We start from the raw sequence: 18,233 nt of genomic DNA on the forward strand, positions 1-18,233 counted from the left end.
TAGCAAATACACACTGCCCTCTGTCGGAAAAGTGGCGCATTGCCACTCTGCTGACAAGACCAGTGTAAGAATCAACGGAAGCACTTTATTAAGTAAAATTGGTGGAAAATGGTAAGTTTCCTGTCTAAAACTTCAGGGCTCCATCGCTCCTAGTCAGAACAAAAGAAAAGAATGAATAACAAAAGAGTCCTCCACAAAAATCGAACACTACAAAGTCTATCCCAGATATAACCCTCGCGGATGATTTTTTTTTTAAGGAAATAAATAAAAGAGACAGGTTTTGTTAAAATAAGAAAAGGCTTTAGTTAAAACGCTTTCGTTTGTAGTTTTAACCCTTACCGTGATTGCCAAAATTAGCTGAGGCAGCTCACTGACTCCACTTCCTCTGGGACTGAAATGGGTCACTTCCTGCTTGCAAAGGCACCGAAAATAGCTGCTCAGCTGTTGCCTTTGAAGGACTAAAATGCCTCTGATTAAAGCATAAAAGCAAGAAACAGGAAGGTTTATATTTGCCATAGTGCTGTCTAACGCTGCCACTCTGGTGCCTTAAATATTATAGTTTCAAAATCATAGTAAGCACTTAATCCCTAAAAGTATTTTTAAGCAAATTCAAACAGACCCACAGAGACTCAGTTCCAACGCCAGCCTCTTATCAACGCCAAAGCACAAGTGGAAACACGTGTTTTCAAAGAAAAAGAAATTGAAAATTTAACCAGTAAAGGGACAATATTAATGTATAGATTAATGAGTGAAGACATTTGATAAACAAAGAAAAGATAAAAATGACATAGAATGCACACATATTATTCAGGTACTCAAAGAAGTGGATGTGGACTTTTCAAGGGAAATGCAAAAGAACCTTCTAGAGAATGTATTTTCCGCTACGTTGAAATCCTCAGTGAGCAATCTGACGGCACTCACAGACTCTGTTTGAAAGTAAGCTCACAGCCTGATGCGGATGCCTTCTCATTTTGTTCCATTGCTGTGACTACAGCAAGAGCAAGCCAGGCTTCCACGTCAGCGAGCAGCCTTCAGCAACAGGAAGCATTTGTCCCAACGTGAGCTACAGTTCCTTTTAGCAATTCCAGACAAAATCGATCCACTGGGAAGTCAGAGTTAACAACTAGAATTGCGAGTCTATTTACATAAAAATGCATATAATCGGATAATTCATCCTATGAACGATTTGATCAATTTCAAAGTTATGTTCCCAGAATTCAGTACTATCAGCAAAGATCACAGCAGAAACTTAATGGTATTTGAAGGAAAGATGATAGAGAAAACCAAGTGGGGCTGAAGTTGAGGTTATCAGTCAATGACAGTTTTTTAGAATTCTTACCCTATGAACTTAATTCCAGAAATCTCTCTGATGGACATTAATTTTGGCACGCTTTGAATCACAATATTGGGGCCGGGGGCCATCTGTGCATCCTGCCACCTCTCAGAGAGAGAGGCTTTATCCAACAAAATTTAGAAATCTACAATTGTAGCAATCTTACTCACCAGGTCTTATCTTGTTTTTCTTTCCCATGGAGTATGTGACAACCTCTTAACTTCCATTCTCCGTAGTTCCTAATTAAACGTGGGTTCTTTCTAGTCATGCAGCACCCACGATCCCGTGTAAGCAGGCGTGTTGACCGTCTGTCTCCACCATGGCTTTCTTTACCTCAGAAACGGGCCACCTGAGGAATATTCCTCTTGTTTTAAGTAACTAATCAATCCGGAGGCAACTTGAGGCCATATATGGGAGGTGCCTCTTGAGCACGTGAAACCACTTAAATTGAAGCATAGTCCCTCCATTTTTATCCTTGGTCCTACTTACAGAAAGGGATTTGGGGCAGCCCCTCAAAGCCCTATTTTCCTAGGCCTTCTACTAACGATTTAAATCCCTTAGTGCTCAGAGGTCCCTGCAGAAGCTACACGCAGCACAGTTTCAAAACAGCAAATACAGTCGGGGGTCCATACCCATAGCTGCGAGTTCCGCATCCACGGATTCAACCAGCCTCGGATCTTATAGTACTACCTTTACTATTGGCAATTGGTTGAATCCGCGGATGCGGAACCCGCGTACTTGGAGGGCTGACTAAAGGATTCGAGCATCCCCTGATTTTGGTATTAGGAGATCAGTACTGGCACCAATCCATCGCGGGTAACGAGGGATGACTGTATTGTTCTTTTGACCCATGGCTAAAAGACTGGAAGGCTCTCTTTCCCTATAATATTTTTCCCTCAGCCCCAACTGTAGCTCCATCCTGAAATCCTTTCTTGCTGAGGCTCTGAGGCCCATGCCTTTGCTTGTTTGCCTCTATGGGGAGATCGGAAATGCTTCCTGTAGTTGGATCCTTGCTTCCACCGTGCCTGTTCACTAAGACTCCTATGGCTCACTGTCCCTCGGCCGGGCTCTGTCTGGCTCGGCCCTGTGCATTCACACAGCTCTCATGTGGGCCCCTGCACACCTTTACCACAGCCAAGAACTTTTATAACAGCCACTTACTTGGGGTCAGTCGCCAAGGTCAGAAGACCATGTGACTCCTTTAAAGCCTCTTGCCCAGGCCACAGCAGTTAAAAGCAAACAGCACAACTATAAAACTCTCTCTGGCCTAATATAAGCCTCAGCAAACTGCCAAGGTCACACGGCCTGCCTCACCAAAAGCCTTTCCAGAGGATATTTGCTCCCCTAATTTCAATTCTTTTATTTGTAGTTCTCACTGTTGCAGTCAGTGCACCAAATGCTGGAGTCTCCAAGAGGTCCCAGATGAATAGCACACCCCTTCCTGGCTCAGGTTCTGAACAAATTGAGGAATAAAACTAAGGAGGGACAAATGGGGGGCCAAAAGAGCTATGACTTTTATTATTGATCAAGGCCCAGTTGGAGAATGTAGCTTCGCATGAGTGCCTAATAGTTTTCCTGATATTGAATCCCGGAATCAGAGAGGTTTCTCTATCCAGGTGCAGCGGTCCTGGTTTCTCCTGCCTCCACCCATGACCAGGTTTTGCTTCCCAAATTTTCCAATCATACAAGTTATTCCATCACTCCAGAGGTGGTCACAGCAAGTAAAGGGGAAGAGAAAGCGTAGCATCTGTTTAGAGAAAATCCGTTCTCGTGAAAATTAGAAAAGTGGGAGACGGAAGTGGCCTTGTAACTCTTACTGCCATGTGGTCCCTCCTGACCTGGATGTTCCCCAGGGCAAGGGCCATGTCTTTTCATTCTTGGATCTTAGTGCTCAGCACTGTGATGGCCTCCACCTTTAAAAAGATTTAAGGAAACTTTAGTGTTTGAAAAACAGCCCACAAAATCAACTGGAATTAAAAGAAAATGAGAAAAACCTACAGAAAATACAGTATATAAAAATACATGACCTCTGAGATGGAATTATTTTGAGCTTCTGAAACCTGGTTCAAGAAGGAACCACCTACATCCTTGCTACTTGGTGTGACCAACGATCATCCCCGGAAGCTGGTCACTCCAAGCTTATTATCCCAGAAGGAGAATAGCTGGAGATATTTGGAAAACGGCACTTAATAACCACCTTGGTGTGTATGTGTAAAGATATGACATAAAGTGAGAACGAGAAGTGGACACAAGCAAGTGAGAGAGAAATACAGGGGACACAGAGGGAAAAAGGAAGAAGAGACGCTGAGAGGCAGGCCCGGGCCAGCCCGTGCTTGTATCATGCAAAAGGGTTTGGACTTGATCCAGAGGACAAGAGAGCCCTGAAAAGCTTTGTTTGTTGTTGCTGTAGTTGCTTTTAAGCAAGGAACACTACAGCCAACCACTTCAGAGTGACCTCCTCTCTAAAATGACAGAGGTGGATTTGGTGTTCTGTGCATGGAACCATATAATTTATTCCAAATCAGGACATTCTTAAGGGTGAGAGAGAAGACTGTTAGAATTATTCCATGGCAACAGGCAACAACCTGGACTGTCCTTAGCAAACCAGGACTTCGTGGTCCTTCCAAATCCCCAGGCCCTCTGGTGCTCTGCCCCCTTTTCTGTGGACCAGCACCGTCACTAACCACACTGCCCGGGAGTCCACATTCTCCTGAGCACAATGGAGCCCTGAGAGCCAGTCTAAAGTGTTACTCAAACAATCTTCCTTCATTTCATAATTCCTTGGATGCATATTATAAGCCCATAAAATTCAACAGCCCATAAAAATAGACAGCTTGATTTTATAAAACTTTCTACCACAACTGCTCAATATTAACCCCTTCACCTTCATTCCACAAACATATGAGTGATTTTTAAAACAAATTTAATGCATGGATTTAAGAATTTAGCGAAATATGAAGATACCTGAGAATAACAAAATATAAAGAATGAAATTATTTCTCCATGAATGTTCTTTGCAGATTGAGGCTATTTTGTCTTAATTCGTCGTAAAAGACTTTTCCTCATTGTATTTTTGTCTGTGGCAGGCATCCCACATATAAAGTAGAGGAAGATGGGCATGGATGTTAGCTTAGGGCCAGTCTTCCTCAGCAAAAAGAGGAGGATTGGCAGCAGATGTTAGCTCAGGGCTAATCTTCCTCAAAAAAGAAAAAATGAAATTTCAAATCTTGATTGGTTTTTATTGCATATGAATAATAAACACATTGGAGGATTTCTACCAATAGTTTTTCAACCCGTCATAGAAAAATTCTCCCAAAATAATGTTTTGTGTTGCAAGAACAACTAAAGGGCAAGACATGGACTATATAAAGAGTGTGACTTGAATAATGCATATAAAACACAAAGTGCATATATAATATAAATGGTGTATTTATAGAGAGATGCAAAAATAACAATGGTGAGATTCTAGATACTTCTGATTTCCCAGTTTTATTTTCAATGTATTAAAAAATTATCTGTATCCACAGAGAGTTCTTTTTCTTGTACGTTTTAAACGGGGAAACTGGTACTTCTCAAAGTTTAATGTGCATGTAAATCAACTTGTGATCTTGTTGAAACGCAGAGTCAGATTTACTACTCTGGGGTGGGGCCTGAGAGTCTGCATCCTGAGAAACTCCCAGGTGATGCCAATGTCACCGATCCAAGGACCACACTTCAGGGTCAAGGCCATAGAACTCAAGTTCTCCAATGTGGCTGCACCTTAAAATCATTTGGAGAGTTTTTAAAAACACCAATCTGTGGGTCCCACGGCCGGAGGTGCCAGGGTCCAATTTAATGGGTCTGGGCTGAGTGTCAGGATTTTTAAAACCCCTCGGGTGATAGCAATGTGTGTCCAGCTTTGAAAACCGCTGCTACAGAAGCTGATATTCCAAAAGGTCTGATCCTACTTTTATACATGTGGCATCTGTATTGTGGGTGGTTCTCACATAAATTTTTTGTTCTGTGTGATGGCAGAATGTTAGCCTTTCTAGTTGGACCTTAAGATGTGCCTGTCATTCCCACAGTGGTCACTTTTGAGTTCTCCAGAAAAGGAAAGCAGCTTCATTACTCAGAGCTGCAAGCCCCAGAAGGGCTTCTCTGCAGCCAGAGCTCAGGGAGTCACCAGGGTGTTCACTGGAAGCTGAATCACAACACCTGTGAAAGCCCTGCCCTGTCACAGAAGACATTATACACATATATATGTATGAAATGTATGTCACAAATCTTGAAAACCTTCTCTGTATTTCTTGTTTGATATTCAACTTTCACTCATCTTGGAGACAGCAAATATTGTTTTTCTTGCTGTGCCTCTGATTTGGGCAAACCACCTAACCCCTTGCTGGCTCACAGAGGAAATGAAAGGATGCCATCCACTGCCCCCACATTCCCTTTCAATTCTCAAGTTCTAGATGTCTCCCCTTCTTTTCTTTCTCCCTTTCTTCCTAATCCCCATTGTCCTTGTCCATGTCATCAACATCGTCATCCTCTGAGATACTCTCCAGTACAGCAGTGGTTCTCAAACCTTAGTGTCTATCAAAATAACCAGTAGGACTTACTGAAATGCAGGTTCTGAGCCACGTCGCCTGGGTGGCTGGTGCTGTAGGTATGGTTTAGGGCCTGAGAATTTACATTTCTAACAAGTTTCCAAGGGAAGGTGATGGTGGAAGTCTACTCCAGACTTTGCAAACTACTATTTATGGCATTCACATAAGCAAAATTAGAATGCTTTGCACTGGGGAGTAATTAGCGTGGCATGGGGAAGAAATGGGAACTTAATTCCAAAGCCCATCGCCTAAGGGATATTGGGGAGTTTTTACAGGTGTTTTTAGAAAACTATGCCCTACATACCTTGCAGCTCAATCTGCTTGGAAGATACTATCCTTGCTTGCCATTGCTTCCACGCAATTTGGTACTGTAGGGGAGCAAGAAATTTTCTTCTACCCTTTTAGGTCCTTCTGTCTGGTCTAAGAATTAAATGGACATGAGACAGAGTAACAGGGGAAAACCAAACAAAGTTTATGGAATGACACGTATACATGGGGGAAACCCAGGAAAACTGAGTAACTGGCCAAAATGGCTGAAGCCACCATCTTCAATACCATCTTCAGCTAAAAACAAAAGAGGATTTTAGGGGGTAGTGGTTTGGGACTTCAAAGGCAAGGAAGGCAATTCCCATGGAGGTGGAAAAGCAAGAGTTTGGTCAACAAGTGTTTGTCCTGACTTGCAGCAACAATGGGACATGAAGAGGACTCTGATCAAATGGGCCTTGCTAGGTTCCTCCCTGTCTACCACACCTAGTTCATATTATAATATAGTTGTCTGTGGTGATAGCTCCTTCCTGGGAACAGGACTTCTGTCTTGAAGGTCTTAAAGGTCGAAGTTTCTTCCTGAGCCTTTATTTCTTAAAAATAATCAAGCCAAAGAGGCACATTTGGGGTGGCGAATTCTGCTCCCCTGCAGTACCAACTATAAGAAGAGACTTTCGCATTGCTTCCCTACTCCAAATAAAAACAGGCTGAAATGAAGCCCATTTTCCTCAATTTGATAAGCTAACTCACAGCAAAACAGGCTTGGCCTGGGGAAGCATAAGCAAGCAAGGTAACATACAAGCAGAATCAATCCCACAGCACTGTAGGTTAATTGCAAAAACACCTTCTCACCCCCTTTAGTCAGAGATTACCTCCAGAAAATGAAGAATGAGATCCAAGATCTGACACATTCCTCCTTGATTCATATTATTCAGACCATTTAGACACCAGTTACCTGACTGACTCTAGAGCTTTCCTAGTGAGAACGTTGTGATATACTTTTCCCTTTTTCAACTAGATGGAAAATACAGGGGAAACTATATATTATTAGACATTGGCAAATCCGTTATCTTCCTTTCCTTCCTAGCACCTATCAATGAGAGGAAATTTTAAGTACCAGTAAGTCCATCATTCCTGTGTGAAAGCGTTCCTTTGTGTTGACCCATAGAATAGAATATATCACAAACAAGGCACACGCATGCATACGTATAATTTATACACACATGTAGACGTGTGCACGAGATGAAAACACACATATATGCATGCATGTTCGCACACATATTGCCCTTCTAAGAAACTTGTCAAGGGTTGGAAATAAGATAATGAAGTGTCTGGCTTCTGATTGCCCCAGCAGAGCGTGTCTTTGCACACATAAAGGCTTCCCCAGGAGCGTGTAGGAACCATGAGGTCACACTGGCGGTGCTGAGTCAGCATCCATCTGACAACTGCTGCTTGATGTATGCAGGGACTCCTTCCTTGCAATGCTGGGTAGTCTCCAAACCTATTTTAAGATCAATGTCATTAATATTCCTCATTAGGCCTTTGTAATTGGCACTGTTTTCATTCATAGAAAATGATTTTAAAAGAGCATGAAATTCTCAAAATGGCTTAGATGAAAGAAAAATGAAGTGGTGTGAAAAGAGCTTGGGTCTTTTTATTATTATTTTTTAAAGGAGGATATTAAAATGTTCACCCTGAAGCCTTATCAAATGTTTCGGCGATTCTTTGTACCTCTGTTCAGTAGTTATAAATTTGAGGGCTCCATGCTGCTTCCACCCTGGGCATTTTTTCAGCAACTTTATATGAAGAAGAGGGATTTTTGAGTTTCGTTGTCATGGTAACCCTATATTCAGGTTGAAAAGCTTTATTGAATGTTTTGGGTATTTCTCCATTGCAGCCTTCATTTAATAGATTTTGATGTTCAAATGTTTAAATATACTACTTCATCTCTTCTAGGGCTGTTTGGCTTTTAATATATATATGCACATATATTGTTTAAATGCTCAGGTACCATAGGAAAGAAAATATTCTAAACATGATTTTTCGTTCTCTTCCTCTATCCCCTTTGGTACCTAAGATTTTTCACTTGAGAAAAGCAAAGGAAGATATACAGAAGATTTCCCAGATATAGGGAAATAGATGTCCTCTTATTTATTTGTATCTCAAAACAGTACCACAATATATTTTGGAAAAGGCTATAATTTTTCCCAGATTATTTTCTTTTCAAAAAAGGATGGAGATGCCACAAGGGCAAGGGGCAATGGGGATCAGAGGGGATAGACAAGCAACAAGGGAAAATCACAGGGTACCAAAAAGGTGATCCTAACTATTTGTCCTTTTCACAAAGACTCCTTGCTGTTGCCTGGCATTTCTGAAAACATTTTTCTAGGGAATGCATGTGTCCCATCAAGGGTGAATGAGAGTTTCAAGGTAAAAAGGACATGGTTGTTAAATATGTTAGTATGACACTGGCTTAGAGAAAGGATTTAATATGCCTCTGTGCATGGTGATGTCTTTGAAGGAGCAAATAGTGGTACGCAAATACTTTGACGAGGGACCTTGGGGGTGGGTCACCTGCAGAACACACTTTGGGAAATGCAGTTGTCTAACCTATTTCTAAAAGGTTTTCACTGTTCTAAATGTGAACAGAATAGAAAAGAGTCCTGAGTGAGTCTGCAAAGTGACATTTAAGTCACATCTTGCCCTGGTCTGTACCTGTAGAATACACTTGAAGAAAGAAGTCTCTCAAAACAGGATCAGAGCTCACGTGAGGAAAATTACAGACTCCTTGGCAATAGGTTTTCCATCTACTAGGTAATCACCTCTACGTCTGCACATTTGTACCCTCAACTAACTGACAGCAGCAAGCCCCCCAGACGGAACCCTGGGATGGACAGATGTGTGGCAGAACTTCCCCTGAAATCCCGCCCTGAGAATGATCCTATGGAAGCCAACTCATTGGCTATAGAGCAGGACATTCATGAGGCTGAACTTTCGAGGCCTCCCTCATGTGAATGTGCTGTTTTCCCCACTTACATATTTTAATCTGCGATTTAAGCCTTTTATTATCCAGTATGGTAACTACAGTAATAGGAGCCTAGAGAATACTTTTCAATCAAATACAATTTTCTTTGAAATTTTGAAGAAAAAAAATTACTTAGTTACTCTGGTTGATGCTTATACCTTTTGGATTATGATTTGTGGAGACTTAATATTTTTTTTTGAGTGAAAAGAAGGAGTCATTGCCTGCATCACTTCAATACACAGTGCCTTGGCCTTCTTATTCTGTATTGAAACACTCTAATATGGCCAAGTTTATTACAACGATAATGAGTATTATTTAACGCTTATCTAACCCTACGTTAGATTCCCTCTACCTGGCAGGGTTATTTTATAAATGCACTCCCAAATTAAGACATAAGGAGGGGTGTTGTTGATCCATGTCAGCTAGAACAACTAATGTTTTTATTTACGTCAACATTTGTTAGCCATAGTTATTCTTCCTGATTTCATCTTGCAGCTCCCAAGCAGCATCTTCGTCACCATTACATGACGTGCCTCAAGGAATGAATGGCAAAGTTGCTGATGAAAGAAGCAGATAGGATGCCATCAGCCTGACCATGTCCTTTTCGTACCACAGCCCCGTGACTGTGTTTAGGGGAGAGGGATGTCTCCATGACAGAATCCATTCCACAACTGAACTGTTAGCGGCTGGATGCTTCAATGTCTGAAATCTGTCTAAATCAATTCCTATACTCGTACCATAAAGGGCCCGTTTCCCCAAAGCTCATTAGTCGAATCTGAAGAGTGCATGTAGTCACATAATATAGTCTTCTTCAGTCTCTTTGCCTGATTGATTACTCCATCACAGTGAGTTAAGGGAGGCAGTTACTGTGCTCGTTGGTGGTACCCAAGCCACGTTTCCTTTACCAGGGTGCAAACTCATCCCCAAGTGCCTTGAGTGTTGCCTGCTAATGGCTCACAGCTTTCCCTTTCTCTGCAGAATTTCTCTTAGCCCTAACTGGGCCACCACATAGAAGGATAACCATCCTGGTTTACCCGGGACTATCCCAGTTTTAGCACTGAAAGTTCTGCATCCCAGAAAATCTCTCAGTCCCCACTCAACTGAAATGGTTGGTCTTTCCCACTTCCCTTCCCTTGTGACTGATAGAGGGAATACCCATAAGGATTACTTCAAGGTGCAATTAACGCCATGGAGCAATTCCCACTCCTGGGCTCCCAGTGGAATCCAGCTTAAGCTGGGCTCCAGCTGAGATGGCATAATTATTTAGCTTCCTCCCCTGCCCCATCCTGCTTCCCTCATTCTCTTTTTTCTTAGAGCACTCCTTCCATAAATCGTGTGTACCCAAACTCTCGTCTCAGGTATGGGAGCCTTACCCTACCTACCAAAGACAGAAAGCCTTTCAGTTCTAGGAAATGAGCTCCAGGAGGACAGCAAAATATAGTAGGAAATGTGTGGGTTTTGAAGTAAAACTCAACCAAGTTGACATTCTACATTTTTTGCTTGCAAGATATGTGACCTTAGGCAAGTTGCTAAAGCTCTCTCTTCCTCAGTTTCCTCATCTGTTAGGTGGTGATAATAACATGTGTCTTACAGGATTTCGTGATTATCTAAAAGTGGGTAACATTTTGGGCATATAGTCAGCACAAAATAAATGGTACCTTTTGTGAAACTCCTCAGCATTTATCTTAAGTGGGTGCTCAGTTGAGTAGCTGATAAATGTTAATTTCATTACCTTATCTATCCTAGAAAGACGTTCTATTGTTATAATCAATCTAGAAAACATTTATTGAAAAAAATCCATTATAAGTCTGATTTCAGATATGGATGTGAATAAAAAAATCTCACCAAACTGCCAGGTAGTTCTGATCTGATCAAGATTCTTTTAAGTCTGAAATTTGCTTTGAGGAGTTAGTCATAGATTTTTCATATTCCTATTGTCTTTTAGAATAATCATATATTTTGGGAGATATTGGGAAGGTCGATTTTAAAAGTAAATATTAATAACTATTATCTTTCTATAAGTTATTTTTTATTTTGATAAGAATGTAACATGAGATTTACTCTCCTAACAAATTTTTTTAAGTGCACAATACAATAGTTAACTCTAGGCACAAGGTTGTACAGCAGATCTCTAGAATTTATTCACCTTGTGTAACTGAAACTTCATGCCTGTTGAACATGAGTCACCCATTTCCCCCTTCCCCTGGCAATTGCCATTCTACTCTATGTTTCTATGAGGTTGACTATTTTAGATTCCTCATATGAGTGGAATCATGTAGTATTTGTTCTTGTGTGTCTGGCTTATTTCACTTAGCATAATGTGATCCAGGTTCATCCATGTTGTCACATGTGGCAAGATTTCCCTTTTTAAAGCTAAGCAATACTCCATTGTATGTATATATAACAATTTCTTTATCCATTTGCCTGTTGGCAGACACTTAGATTGTTTCCATATCTTGGCTATTGTGAATAATGCCACAATGAACAGAATGGTGCCAATATCTCTTCTAAATCCTGATTTCAATTCTTTTAGATAAACACTCAGAAGTGAGCTTGTTGGATAATATCTAGTTCTATTTTTAATTTTTTTTAGTAATCAATTGAATCCTACCACAGTTTTTCATAGATGCATAAATCAAGACCCATAGTTAGAATAGAGGCTCTGAGCTAGGATTTGTGTTCTTAAAAAATAATTAATAATAATTCTTACTTACTGAGCCCTTTCTGTGGTCTTGTACCAAGTGTATACTTAGATAACTCTTTTAATTCTCACAACCTTGGAGTAATGAGACTACCAATGTTACAAAGAGGCCTGGTTAATGCTAGGCCACAGAGTAAAAGGAGGAAGAGTGTAAGAAATAACATGGAGGAGGAAAATAAAAATCCAACCATGAGACTTTCTAGAAATTTCTCTTCAGTTATAAATCCGTAAAATTAAGCCATCCTACAATCAATTTAATTTGTATATGATCACTTTGCATTTAGACTTATGGCCTTCCCTTTTTTTACTGACTTGTTGGGATTCAAATAATCATGATACATCCTGAGAATTATTTCAGAAGTGTTCACAAATTTATCGGCCACACCCGATCCCTGCTCATCCCCCGAACCCAGTCAAACTCTCTTATAAGCCACATAACCTCCTCCTCTCTATATAAAACAGACGATCATCCATCAACTACCTTTACTGGAGACAGAGCAGAATGCTTGGCACTCTAGCAGGTTTTATTGCTACTCAAATATGATGAATTCAAATAACAGTTTTGTCCAGAAACCCTGGACCCAAATACCAACTCTATTCAAAAACAGAGGAATAGGAAAAGAATGCTCAATTCTCATATGAAGAGTCCTGAGAGTAGATTTTTTTTTCATAGAGTCTAATTTATGAACTTATAATTGACTAGTGGGCATCATACTTTAATTATGATTTTGAAAAGGCCCTGGCAATAGACCAGCTCTGACAGCCTATGACACGGTGTGGGCTTAAGAGAATAGGTATTTACACAGGCTGTGTCAATCACCCAGTGCATGCCATTTCAACTGCCTGTCCCAATCAAAGCCAGCATCCCAAAGTATGGCAATTAGAATGAGGAGATGATAAGCACTGGGGACATTGTGATGGAAGTCAATGGCCAGAGGAACCCACAGAGACAGCACAAAATGTCACCTTCATGCACACAGTTATTTAAATACTGATAAGGCAAACTTCAGTCTTTTAAAATGGGGCCACATAACTTGTTGAAATTGAGAAGAAAGAGCTAACTTAACAAAATCAAAGGGCTCACATTTTTCCCAAGGAATTTAGGGATTCAACTCTAGGTTTCATTATCATGTATGACAATAACCTCTTAACCCAGAATCTAACTGCTCAGTATTATATGTGTACCATTATTTGATCTTATAATAACCACTGGATATTGAGGAGAGAAAATCACAACCTGTTAATACATTCAGCAAAGTCATTAATTCAATTCATGGCTGTCTCTCTTTTCTCAGCATTTAGTTAAGAGAGAAGTGAAGAACAAGGTCATCATTGAAAAAGCATTATAGTTAGAGTCAGAAGGTAAAAATTCATATATTGATTCAATTTACCCTAGCTTTGAAATCTTGAACAAGATACAAGATTCAAGTAAAGTGTGGCAACAACACAGGCCGTTGTGCAAATCCCTTGAAGCCAGGCATGTGTAAAATATAAAAAGACAAACAATGCAGAGAATCATTATTAAAACTGTATTATCTATTGCTATGGAACAATTTATTCTAAAATTTAGCAGCTGGAAACAACAAACATTTATTATCTCATAGTTTCTAGGGCTCAGGAAGCTGGGAGTGGCCTAGCTGGATGGCTCTGGCTCAGGGAGCCTCAGGGAGGCTGTGACCAAGGTATTGGCTGCAGTCATCTCAAGGCTCAGCCAGGGCAGGGTCTGCTTCCAGCCTTGCTTATGTGGAAGTTGGCAGAAGAGTCACTTCAACGTTCAGTCATGTGGCTATTCACAGGCCTCAGGAGACTTGTTTTCAAGTTCATTCCCATGGACCTCCCTAGAGAGCTGCCTCACTGCATGGCAACTGGCTTCTCCCAGAGTGAGGCATCAGAGAGAAAGCAAGAAAGAATACCCAAGAGAATCTACGATCTTTTTATAATCTAATTTCCCAAGTGATACCCCATCACTTTGGCTGCAATCTATTTGTCAGAAGCAAGTCATTAATTCCAGCCCACACTCAAGATAGATTGCACAAGGGTGTGAGTGCCAGGAGGTGGACCACTGGGGCCATCTTAGAGGCTCACCATAAAAACTATCCAGCAACCATAGAGATTTGACTGAGCCTAGCGATCAATTCAGTCAAAGAATGCATGAAAGCAAAAACAAATACAGCTATTTAGGTTCTTCACATGATTTTTACTCTATTTTGGACACAATTAACTAATGCATCCGGTTGTTTTATCTATACATACTCACTGTGTGTTAAGCAACAAAAGTTTTGAAAGCTCACATATAATTTTCTTTCTCCAGTCTTTGGAATGCAGACAGCTGTCTATTTATGAGCCACTTTCCAAAGTCTAAGGGGCAATTATCCATTTCACAGAGTGCCCGCGGGTAAGCTTGTCAAACTGGTGCTATGCTTTAAGTTTTTCTTCACTTCCTCCTCTCCTTGACTAACTAATTTTACCTATAATTTGCATTCAAAGTAAGGTTTAAATTCTGAGCCTGTCCCATCTGTCAATTTACCCACAGAAGCCCTCTTTACTTATCCAACCTTTGATTAGTGACCAGGACAAATGTACACCCTCCTTTTCAAGGAAGGAGCTAGTCAGCTAGACCTATGCCCACTGTGTCCCCACACAGAATGCCTGGATTAAAATTTGAGTTTAAATCATAATGTCCTGAGAATCGTGAACGTTAAAAGCAATCGTCTAATTCAACTTAATTTTACAAGGAGGAAAACTGAGGCTCCAAGGACAAACTCAGGTGGAAATGCTGGGAATGAAAAAGATGATACAGGAATGAAAAATTCACTCAACAGACTTCAGAGAAGACTGGAAGTATTAGAAGAAACGGTCAGCCAACGTTAAGTCGTTTCAACAGAAATTATACAAATTACAAAACCAAGTGATAAGGAGCAGGAAGACAATATCTAATGGGCTAAGTATATGCATAGTTATAGTCCCTGAAGAAGAGGGAAAAGAGAATAAAGTGAAAGAAATATTTGAAGAGATAAAGCCTGAGAATTTCCCCAAATTGTCAAACAATAAATAAATAAACAAACCGTAGAGCAAAAATGTCATGAACTTCAAGCATCTAAATAGGGCTAAAAATAAAATCACACGTAGGCACATCTTAGCCAAATTGACGAATATCAAAGATAAAGAGGAAAATTTAAAGTAGAGTTGGAAAAAGACATACCAGGCACAGGGAGGCAACAGTGAGAATGATGGCTGACTTCTCATCACAAGCAACTGAAGCCAAAAGACAAGGAAACAACCACTTTAAAGAGCAGAAAGAAGAGAATTGACCAAATAGAATTCCACTCTGGCCAAAACTATCCTTCAAAGTGAAGGCAAAATAAAGAATTTTTTTCAGAGAGACAAACACTGAGATAATCCATCTCTAGCAGGCCTGCAGTATGAAAAGCGATAAAAGAACTTACTCAGGCTGAAGGGAAAAGATACCAGATGGAAGCCCAGATCTGCAGGGGAAAAAAAGGCAGCTCAGATGCCTTCTCTTTGGTTTCCATTCTTAAATATATGTTTTTGATGTCATGTTTCTCAAATGCAACCAGATGAAAGACGTAGAAACCGCTTATCGGGCAAGTCTTCTGTATTTATCATCACACGTTGCAGTCGATACGTAATTTGTGAATCTCAGCATTTGATGGTCTTTCTCAGAAGTCACAGTGTGCTTCACCTGTCAGCTTGATTTCCCTACAAAGTTGTCAATTCCCCACATGCTTCCTCGGCCCCTTCCATGCCTCCTCCTGGGCCCCATGACAGTCTCCCACGTCACTCTCAGTGTCAGGAAACGTCACACAGTAACAAAGGAGTTTCCTTCCACCAAGTCAGGAAAGGACTGATATCGCCACCAAAAGGCATATCTCTGACTTGGGAAAACAGAAATGTCATAGGAATAAAATTGTCTTTCTCGATATACAAACTCTTAAAAAGCTTTGTCCTCAAAGTTGCTGTGTGGTGGTTTCAACAACGAGGTAAAAAAATTGAACTCATGTTTTGTTATTTGCTCTTGTTTTCGTTTTTTCCATTTCAGTATATATCTGTGGCCTTAAGAATGTCTTTGACATCCCAGGTTTCCAGTTTGGCTCTCATATCCTGCTATTCTTTAGGTTAAAAAGGTTAATAAATGTTGGTAAAATAAAATCAGGGCTACAGAAATTTATTTGTGGAAAATTTCTAGGATTTAGGTGGATGAACTCTGTAACAATATGTTATTGTTTGCATTAAAACACGTTTTGAGCAGTATTCTGAAGTTTTAACTTGTTATTGTAAGACATTAAATACATTTTTAATTCCCTTTTTGAAAAAAATCTCTTGGGGCCGGCCCGGTGGTGCAGCAGTTAACTTCGCATGTTCCACTTCTGTGGCCCAGGGTTCGCCAGTTCGGATCCCAGGTGCAGACTTACACACTGATTGTCAAGCCATGCTGTTAGCTCAGGGCCAGTCTTCCTCAACAAAAAGAGGAGGATTGGTGGCAGATGTTAGCTCAGGGCTAATCTTCCTCAAAAAAAAATCTCTATGTGCCTTCTGTCATACCCAGAATTTCTTATGGCAATCTTCTCAAAGGGGTCCAACTTACCTAGTCTGAGCACAAATTTATTGTTTTCACCAAAGTCCTAGTGTAGATAACTAAATACACGACAGATCCTTTAATTTTGAAATTACAAGAAGAATGAATCAATTATTTTGAATAACTAAGATCACATGTCATAGGAGGAAGAATACATATAACATAGTATATGTACTTGTTCTAGATTGTGTTAATATTCTCCAGCTCTCTGCTTACTCGCTTGTAGAAAGATGAGATATCTGTGTTGTTTACCATGTGAGTTGCTATGCCCTAACTCATTTTCAGGCCTGGCCATGTAACTCTCTTTGGGGTGAAATATGGGCAGACCTGATGTATGCCTTCCATAACCAAACAGAAGCTTTCAATGAGCTGGCTTGGTCTTTTTTTGGTCTCTTGCATTCCTGCCCCAGGCCATGATAACAATATACTCCAGATAGAAACTACTCTGTCATCCTGGGTTCGAGAATGAGAAGATGTAGAATAGAGATGATCACAACCAAATAGGGTTGTAGCCAATCTGCAGGCGTGTCAACAAAAAGATAAATAGTCACTGTTTTAATCCACTGAGATATAGAGGTTATGTGTTACCGTAGCAGAGCTGTCTGATGTTGTGTGTATGCGGACATGCAGACTTTCTCATGTAAAGGCCATTAGTACTGAGAGAACTCCCATTCTACCAGTATGAAATTAATTCACATTTAAATATCAGGAAGCAAATCCTCAATAGCTCTTTTGGGAACTGAAGTCTTTTCTTAGTTGTAAATAATTTAGGAAGTCCCCTATGCTTCTAATAAACTCTGTAAAATTCCAGACTCTATTACTCAGGGTATCTCTCTATTGTGTGTTTCTCTAACTTTCCATTCTTTTTCTGTTCTAAATGTTGAATGAAGTATTTCACTCTTATGCGAGAGGTTTTATACCACTCTGGCTCTTGTTGGGAGAGGTCGTCTTCTTGGGTAAGTCTAACATAAACAGTGCCCTTTCCCAATCCTTGTGGCAGTCATTTCAGCCAAAGATGTCGTCTACTTAACATTGTGAAATAGCGCCCCCCATCCAGAGAGAGGAAACCAGGAAAGTATTGGTTAATTATTTTACTCACTCAATTGTGTTGTCACTATACAGTTCTGGTTGATAAATTCTTAGAACTCTATCAATGTTCTTGGCATCAGAGCCACCATTTGTCTATTACATTGAATACCCAAAGGCGCAAATGATTTCAAAACTTATGAAACAGTTGTTACTAGCATTATAGCCTTAAACTTGCTCTCCAAACCAAACATCTCCACGTTTACCACCAGATTCAAATGAGTTGATTCTTCAAAACATGTAGTTGGCTCAAAATGACTTCTTCCAGTTACAACCTGTCTTAATGAAATAGTGTGGATCAATTTTTATACCCTAAATGCAAGTCTCCTTAAATATCTATACATTGTTTTTTTAGTCTATTAAATGAGACAAACTATGTAACATACCCAGACCCATAATTAAACATACTCAGTTCCTAAAAACAGTTCCTTTCTCCCATACGATTTCTTAAAAATTCAGCATATGAACTTAAAGTTCAAATATATCGCTGAAGAGACCCCTTGTGTCACCCCTACTGCATATTAATCAGCAACTTCAAAACAAGCCAATGCACACCATTCGTAAGCATGGTAATATACAGGCAGGCTAGATAGCCACACAAGCCCCTCTTTAGGCTGAAGCTCTGTTAGTTGGTTGCTTTACAA

General features: G+C 40.3%; 1 long non-coding RNA gene across 1 annotated transcript in view; it reads right to left on the reverse strand.

Moving 5' to 3' along the window:
- The window catches only part of LOC138920311 (uncharacterized), a 128,699-nt gene extending 128,173 nt beyond the window's left edge, over positions 1-526 (reverse strand). The window contains exon 1 of the long non-coding RNA XR_011431230.1: positions 340-526. This is a non-coding gene — a long non-coding RNA (uncharacterized lncRNA). The remainder of the gene's footprint in view (positions 1-339) is intronic.
- Positions 527-18,233: the final 17,707 nt, after the last annotated feature.

Source organism: Equus caballus, chromosome 23 (assembly GCF_041296265.1).
Source record: "Equus caballus isolate H_3958 breed thoroughbred chromosome 23, TB-T2T, whole genome shotgun sequence".
NCBI lineage: Eukaryota > Metazoa > Chordata > Mammalia > Perissodactyla > Equidae > Equus > Equus caballus.